The sequence below is a fragment of the Hemitrygon akajei genome, chromosome 6 (assembly GCF_048418815.1).
Source record: "Hemitrygon akajei chromosome 6, sHemAka1.3, whole genome shotgun sequence".
Classification (NCBI taxonomy): Eukaryota; Metazoa; Chordata; class Chondrichthyes; order Myliobatiformes; family Dasyatidae; genus Hemitrygon; species Hemitrygon akajei.
In genome coordinates this window covers 29,607,305-29,616,581 of record NC_133129.1, presented here as the reverse complement: position 1 = coordinate 29,616,581, position 9,277 = coordinate 29,607,305, and positions in this window count along the sequence as shown.

Sequence of the window (9,277 nt, the reverse complement as noted above, 5' to 3'; positions counted from 1 at the left end):
GAACCTTTACTGTTGGCAGTAAAGCACTCGAAGAAATATGAAGTGCATTATACAAACGCAAGTTTTATTTTATTTGTTGTGAACTTTCAGCCACTTTCCCTGATAGCTGAGGGCAGGCACTAAATAACCTCTCTTTAAAATCTCTCCATCTTTCTCAGTCATTTTATAAATTGCCTAGTGAACCAGACTCTCAAGCATTCTCTGATTAATGTAGATAGTAATGTAGATTAATGCAGTTCTATGTCGCTCCTTTTATAGGATTACAAATGAGTATTCCCACTCCAACAAGACCAAATATTAAATTTGGAACAGAGATGTAGAGGAATTTCTTTAGCCAGAGGGTGGTGAATCTGTGGAATTCATCACCACAGATGGCTGTGGAAGCCGAGTCATTTGGTATATTTAAAGCAGAGGTTGAAAGGTTCTTGATTAGTAAGGGCGTCAAAGATTACATGGAGAAGGCAGGAGAATGGGTTTGAGAAGGATAATAAAACACCCATGAAGGAATGGCTGAGCAGAATCAATGGGTCAAATGGCTTAATCTTCTCTTATGTCTTATGGTCTTAAGGTCTAATTTTTTATTGATTATGCTGAAGGCACAAGTCAAGTCAAGTTTATTGTCATTTAACTATTTGCATGTATACCATCAAACGAGACAATGGTTCTCTGGACCAAGGTTTAAAGCACAGTAGTAAACATAACACACATATACCAGACAATAACTTAAAAAGTAAAAATTAAATCTACAAGTGAATTATGCATAAATAAACTAAGTAAAGTGCACAAATTAAATATCGTAGGGTACAGAAGAAATTAATCACTGACACTTTGAATGTGATGCAGCAGGGAGTTCCTAAGCCTAATAGCCTGAGGGAGGAAGGTGTTTCCCATCCTGACCGGTCTTCTTTTTATGCATCAGAGTCTCCTGCCTGATGGTAGAAAGGCAAAGAGGATACTGGATGGATGGGTGGGATCCTTGGTAATACTAAGGGCCCTGCGTATGCAGTGCTCCTGATAAATGTCCCCAGCGGATAGTAGTGAGACCCCTATGATCCTCTCGGCCATTCTCACAATCCTTTGTAGAAACTTCTGATGAAAATCAGGAAGTCATGTTGCTGCTGCATAAATTTTGATTAGACTGCACTAGGAGTATTTCAGGCAATCTGTTTACCCCATACAGGAAGGAGGCTTTGAAGACAGTGGGGAAGAGGTGGGAAGTTGGACCAAATTGAAGGGCATTAACTACAAGGAGAGGTTAAATTGTTTTCTCTGGAACATTGACAGCTGAGTGTAGACCTGTTAGAAGTTTATTAAGTTATGAGAGGAAAAGATACTCAGTCAGAGTATTTTTTGCCAGGTTAGAAATGTCAAATATGAAGGGCATTGCTTAAAATTGGTGAAGGTGCAGTTTAAAACAGATGAGAGAGGAGAGTTTTCTTACACAGAGGGTGGTAGGTACCTGGAACTGGCTGCCAGAAAGCAGATAAGATCGTGATGTTCAAGAGGCTTCTGGATAAGCACACAAATATGTAGAGAATGGAATGATATGGATCACGAGCAGGCAGAAGGGATTACGGTAGTTTAGTATGGCGTTGAGGGCGGCATGGGCTGTAGGACCTGTTCCTGTTCTGTGTTCTATGATCTATCTCTTGGATAGCTCTGGCTCACTGCCCACCAAAACAGAGTGAAAGGAGTGTTATTGTCAGGACACTAATCCCCCAACTCTACTCAGATGGATATAAGTTTAAATAAATTGGAAATAAAGGTATCAGAAATGAGTGAGCATCTAAAATTTTGTTTAGAGCAAGCAGATTAACTTTACAGTTTGGTGTAAAGTGTTAGTACAAGGGCTGAACCCAAGGTAAAATTTCATGCCTTTCCAGTTCAATGGGAAGGTGAAGAGATGGCTTAAAGCCAATATAGACAAAGGAACAAAGAGCCTTGTACTCAGTACAAAAAAAGGTTATGCTTCTATCCATCCTAAAGAGATCTGTCAATTTACACCTGGTACTATCACAACTCACCAATGGACATTACTAACATGTTACAATGAAACCATCACCACTAAATACTTAGAGAGCAAACACAAGGAAATCTGCAGATGCTGGAAATTCAAACAACAACACACACAAAATGCTGGTGGAACACAGCAGGCCAGGCAGCATCTATAGGGAGAAGCGCTGTCGATGTTTCAGGCCGAGACCCTTCGTCAGGACTAACTGGAAGGAAAGATAGTAAGAGATTTGAAAGTAGTGGGGGGAGGGGGAAATGTGAAATGATAGGAGAAGACCGGAGGGGGTGGGATGAAGCTAAGAGCTAGAAAGGTGATTGGCAAAAGTGATAGAGAGCTGGAGAAGGGAAAGGTTCATGGGACGGGAGGCCTCAGGAGAAAGAAAGGGGAGGGAAGCACCAGAGGGAGATGGAGAACAGGCAAACAACTAAATATGTCAGGGATGGGGTAAGAAGGGGAGGAGGGGCATTAACGGAAGTTAGAGAAGTCAATGTTCATGCCATCAGGTTGGAGGCTACCCAGCCGGTATATAAGGTGTTGTTCCTCCAACCTGAGTTTGGATTCATTTTGACAATAGAGGAGGTCATGGATAGACCACTAAGTACTTGATAGTTTACAGGATGCAGTGCTAGTATATAGACAGCTCATTCTGTAAGTCTAATCATAGGTGATGGCTTTATCCTCAACACATACCAATCCCCATTCCACACAGCAGCATCAGAATACTATATCTTTCATTAATATCATAAATCAAATTCCTTATCTGAATATCTCTGATTCTCTACCTTTCTCCTCTTCAACACACTTCTTACAAATCAACTAGAGCCAAGCACACAATTTACTGGAGGAACTCAACAAGTCAACCAGCATCTAGGGAGGGGAATAAACAGTTGATGGTTTGATGTTTCAACAAGATCCTTCTTCAAGACTGAAAATCAACTTCTTTAGGGAAGTTGGCTATCTGCTTTAATTTCTCCAGATGTGGATTAATATCAAACTCTGCTTAATAATATTCCTCAGTCCTGAAGAAGGGCTTCGGCCCAAAATGTTAACTGTGTATTCATTTCCATAGATGCTGCTTGACCTGCTAAGTTCCTCCAGCACTTTGTGTGTGCTGCTTAATAATAGCCCTGATAGGGTTTCACTGACCAGCAGATAATTTTTCCTGCAATGCCACCTCTTCTTCAGAGTGAAGAATTGCTTCCACTGCAGTCCTGAGGCACAGAAGATCTCTATGCACAAATTCTTTTTGTGTGGAGAGGCCTTTGACCATGCAGACTTGACAGTGAGGTCTTGGACCAATGGCGAAGAGAACACAGCAGATGAAGACCATGTCGTACTGAACAAAGAGTGCATGTACAAGCACACACATCTTGCCCAATAATAGAAGAAATGAGACAAAATCTTTGGAATTAGTGATATCTTTGGGATCAGATATTAATGATCATTTTTAGAAGGGAATCCGTGGTCAAAATGCAAGGTTAGTAATGGTAAATACATCATATTTCTTATAAAAGAAGAAGCCCTGAGATGAACTGAACTGATGTGACTTAAGTTGTGCCCTGTTCCAGTAAAGACCAGCAACTGTATCAGCTAGGTGACGTGGTACCGTAGCTGTGAATATAATGCTTTACAGCATCAGTGATTGGGGTTCAATTCCTGCCACTGACTGTAAGAAGTTTGTGACCACATGGGTTTCCACTGGGTGCTCCTGTTTCCTCTCACAGTCCAAAGGGGTAGAGGTTAGGACTAGTAAATTGTGCACATGCTACGTTGATACCGGAAGAGTGGTGACTTTTCTGGGCTGCCCCCAGAAGATTCTTGGATTGCTTTGGTCATTGATGCAAATGACACATTTCAATGTACTTCGACAAATAAAGCGAATCTTTAATCCTTGTCATTAAGTCGGTTACCTGGATCTGCCAGTTTACCATGCTTTCCTGAATGGTGCTGACAGTAATCCAACAAACAGGCTCAGATTGGCTAAGCAGTCCAGCATTGCAAACCTGTGGTCTCCTGTCCTGCACACAGGAAGGTCTGCAGGCAAGAAAGGAAGCACAAGATGCAGCTGTTCAGCGAGTGTGAGGCCATAATATTGATTTTGTGCCACTGCCAGATTGGAGGGTGTCAGTTTACAGTGTGAATGGTTTGGGCATTCCACACTATTCACACTGTCAACTGACACTCTCCAGTCTGTGGTTGAGTAGTATGAGCTTCAGGACTGAAGTCAGATTGCTGGACAGATTCCTCAAAAATGGGTAGAACTCTGAACTTTCAAAATTTTGCCTCAGGCTGCTATTGTTCAATCAAGAGGACTCTGAAAAGAAGAGCCTTTTTGTTAGAACACCTCAAGATGTCCCAACGTACTTTGAAGCCAAAGGCTCTAATCTGAGTTTCAAACCATTTAACAAAGTGGCTCACTATCCTTTTGCTATTAATGTAACTGTAGAAACCCTTCGGATTTATTTTCACCTTACTTGCCAAAGCAACCTCGTATCTTTTTTTAGCTTTTCTAATTTCTTTCTTAAGATTCTTCTTTCTAATTTATTTCTTAAGATTCCTCGAGCACCTCATTTACTCCATGCTGCCTATATTTATTGTAGATATCTCTCTTTTTCCCAACCAAGTTTCTAATATCCCTTGAAAACCATGGCTCTGTCAAACTGTTAACCTTTCCTTTCAACCTAACAGGAACATAAATATTCTGTACCCTCAAAATTTCACCTTTAAATGACCGCCATTTCTCTATTACATCCTTCCCACTAAACAAATTGTCCCAATCCACTCCTTCTAAATCCTTTCGCATCTCCTCAAAGTTAGCCTTTCTCCAATCAAAAATCTCAACCCTGGGTCCAGTCCTATCCTTCTCCATAATTATATTGAAACTAATGGCATTGTGATCACTGGACCCGAAGTGCTCCCCAACACATATCTCCATCACCTGACCTATTTCATTCCCTAACAAAAGATCCAACATTGCCCCTTCTCTAGTTGGTACCGCTATGTATTGCTGCAAAAAACTATCCTGCACACATTTTACAAATTCCAAATCATCCATCCTTTTTACAGGTATGGGATTCCCAGTCTATGTGTGGAAAATTAGAATCTCCCACAATCACAACCCTGTGCTTACTACAAATATCTGCTATCTCCTTGCAAATTTGCTCTTCCAATTCTCGCTCCCCATTAGGTGGTCTATAATACACTCCTATAAGTGTTACTACACCTTTCCCATTCCTCAATTCCACCCAAATAGCCTCCCTAGATGAGCCCTCTAATCTATCCTGCCAGAGCACCGCTGTAATATTTTCTCAGACAAGCAATGCAACACCTCCTCCTCTTGCCCCTCCAATTCTATCACACCTGAAGCAACGAAATCCAGGAATATTTAGTTGCCAATCGCACCCCTCCTGCAACCATGTTTCACTAATAGCTACAACATCATATTTCCAGGTATCAATCCATGCTCTAAGCTTATCCACCTTTCTTACAATGCTCTCTACTAACATGACCTCTCTACCCTTGAACTCTATCCCCCTGTTAATGAAGCCTAGCATCCCATAGGCCTTCTTAACTACCCTATCAACCTGTGCAGCAACCTTGAGGGATGTATGGATTTGAACCCCAAGGTCCCTTTGTTCATCCACACACTTAAGTAATTGACCATTAATCCTGCACTCAGTCTTCTGGTTTGTCCTTCCAAAATGCATCACCTCACACTTGTCCGGGTTGAACTCCATCTGCCATTTTTCTGCCCAACTCTGCAGCCTGTCTATATCCTCTTGTAACCTTTGACAACCTACAGCTCCATCCACAACTCCTCCAATCTTCGTGTCATCTGCAAACTTACTCACCCATCCTTCCGCCTCTAGTCAAAGGGTCTTTCCCAGGTCTAAAATGGCTAGCAGGAGAGGACACAGTTTTAAAGTGCTTGGAAGTAGGTACAGAGGAGATGTCAGGGATAAGTTTTTTTTAACGCAGAGAGTGGTGAGTGTATGGAATGGGCTGCCGACAACGGTGGTGGAGGCGGATACAATGGGGTCTTTTAAGAGACTCCTGGATAGGTACATGGAGCATAAAAAAATAGAGGCCTATGGGTAATCCTAGGTAATTTCCAAAGTAAGGCCATGTTCGGCACAGCTGTGTAGGCTGAAGGGTCTGTACTGTGCTGTAGGCTTTCTATGTTTCTATATATTGCCAGAGACTATATATTTTTTGCATTGAAAACCTTGAACCAAGTTCAACTACATTCTGCATCTGAGCCCCATGTAAACATTACATTTAACAGATGCATCTTGACATTCAGTTCAACGGACTCAGGTCGTGTTGTATATTTAAAAGAAATATACAAGCTGAGGCGTATATTTTCTTCTTCTCCAATTAACAAAATATCTTAATTCTTAGTGGTCAATGACAATCTGCTGACAGCTAGGTTCTTAACACGTTAATCATAAAGCATCTGTCTATTTTCACATTGTCTGTTTATGTTACTTGATCTAGTTTTCAAGCATTTTTGCAATCAAAGAAATAGTTAATTTACTTAGAAATCAAACAATGTATATTAATCAAAGCTCTAAATATTTTAGTTTTCTTGCTACATTCCTTTTCAGCAATTGTAAGTCGGTTTACTCACAATTGCAGAGCTAGACATCAGCAAAAGTGCATATTTTGGTGATGAATACAGTTTTGGATTTATTAGTGACATGAGTTCAGATCCAACAACGGGAGTTGATAATTTAAATTGCTGTTGTTGTTCCTCTCCACGCCTTATGGGACATTGGGCAGCAACCTTGCCATCTTTAGCACTTGTCTGTTTTTTAACACAGCCGAGTTGCTAGCTCGATGCTCAACCCAGCACGGATGGACAGTGTGCAAGAAGCCAGCTGGATATGAACCTGGGACCACTGGCTTTGAAGTCTGGTGCGGAAGCCACTACACCACTGGCCAGCGTTAATTTATATACAATTAATTAATTGGACCCAAAAGCTAGATTTAGTATTGATGACCATGAAACAAATGAATTGTTGTAAAAATCCATTCGGTTGCTCTAATACCCTCCCTCTGATGTGACCAGGGAAGCTGCTTCCTTCAGGAGAGTTTGGAAAGGATGATAAATGCCAGCTTAGCCAATGACACTTGACCTCTACAAACGTAAGAAAAAATTAAACCCAAAATAAAATCTCTTGGTGTTTTATTCTCATGAAGTACAAGGAAAATATGCTTCTTCAAAATGTAAAACATTAGCTAGTGATATGTTTATTGATATATGACACGCTCTTCAAGATATTTAATATTTGGTAATTTCAGTTTTGCCATGATTTTTAAAATGGTCATTAAATGATGGAACGGTTTGAAAGACTGTGTAGTCTACTACTGTTCCTATTTTTCTATGTTTCTAAAACCATAACTTTTGATCCTTCAGTCCACTTCGAAGTGGTACTAAGCACACTGATTTAGTGAAATACCAAAGGATTTTACTCTCTTAACAATGATCATATGTTACAAAGTCATAAGTCAATTAATCACAAGCCATGAGGAATGAAAGAAATTTTTAATTCGGACCAACTTTTAATCTGGATAAGTTGGTGGTAGTTGTATTTTGGAAAGTTAAACCCAGTTAGAACTTTTACAGTAAATGGTAGGGTCTTGGGTGTGTTGTAGAAAAGACACCCTGGAGTACAAGTACATGGTTCATTGAAAATTGAGCCACTGGTAGACAGGCTGGTGAACAAGGCCTTTGGCATACTGGCCATCCTATGTGAGGATATTAAGTAGAAAGGTCGGGAGGTCATGGTGCAGATGTACAGGATGCTGGTCAGGTGACACGTGGAGAATTGTGTTCCGTTTTGGTCCCCATGCTATAGAAAATATGTTATTAAACTGGAAGGAATGGATAGGAGATTTATAAAGATGTTGCCTGGAACTGAGTAAAATGGAGGAGTTGGAAGTGCTAGGACTATATTCCTTAGAGTGCAGGAGTGACTTGACCATATACAGGTGTATAAAATTATGAAGGTCATATATACAGTACTGTGCAAAAGTCTTAGGTACACGTAAAAACAATTCTGTAAAGCGAAGGTTCAAAATGAAACATTTATAAATATCAAAAAAATTGCTATAAAGATCACTAAACAATAAAATACTAATTCAAATCAGTATTTGGTGTGACCGCCCTTTGCATTTAAAACTACATCAATTCTCTTAGGTACACTGTGATCCAGTTTTACAAGGAAATCAACTGGTAGGTTGTTCCAAGCATCTTGGAAAACAGCAACAGTTCTTCTGCAGACTTTGGCTGTCTTATTTGCTTCTTTCTCTCTAGGTAATCCCAGACAGCCTCAATGATGTTGAGATCAAGGCTCTGTGGAGGCCATACCATCTGAAACCATATCAAAAATCTTAAGTGCCCAAGACTTCTGCACAGCACTGTAGAGTGAATGCACTGAGTATTTCCCCCAGCATTGAGGAGCCATGGATGAGAGGGCATAGGATTAAGGTGACAGTAGAAAGACTTAATTGGACCTTGAGGGACAACTTTGGTTCAGTTCAAATGTAATTGTCATTCAACCATACAGGAATACTCATGAATACATAGAAACATAGAAAACCTTCAGCAGTGCCGAACATGTATTACTTTAGAAATTACCTAGTGTTATCCATAGCCCTCTATTTTTCTGAGCTCCATGTACCTATCCAGGAGTCTCTTAAAAGACCCCATTGTATCTGCCTCCACCACCGTCACTGGCAGCCCATTCCACACACTCACCACTCTCCGCGTAAAAAAAACTTACCCCTGGCATCTCCTCTGTACCTACTTCCAAGCACCTTAAAACTGTGCCCTCTCATGTTAGCCATTTCAGCCCTGGGAAAAATCCTCTGACTATCCACATGATCAATGCCTCTCATCATCTTATACACCTCTATCAGGTCACCTCTCATCCTCTGTCGCTCCAAGGAGAAATGACCGAGTTCACTCAACACATTCCCATAAGGTATGCTCCCCAGTCCAGAAAATAGCCTTGTAAATCTCCTCTGCACTCTTTCTATGGTTTCCACATCCTTCCTGTAGTGAGGTGACCAGAACTGAGCACAGTACTCCAGTTGGTCTGACCAGGGTCCTATATAGCTGCAACATTACCTCTTGGCTCCTAAACTCAATCCCTCAGTTGATGAAGGCCAATACATCGTATGCCTTTTTAACCACAGAGTCAACCTTCGCAACAGCTTTGAGTGTCCTATTGACTCGGACCCAAGATCCCTCTGATC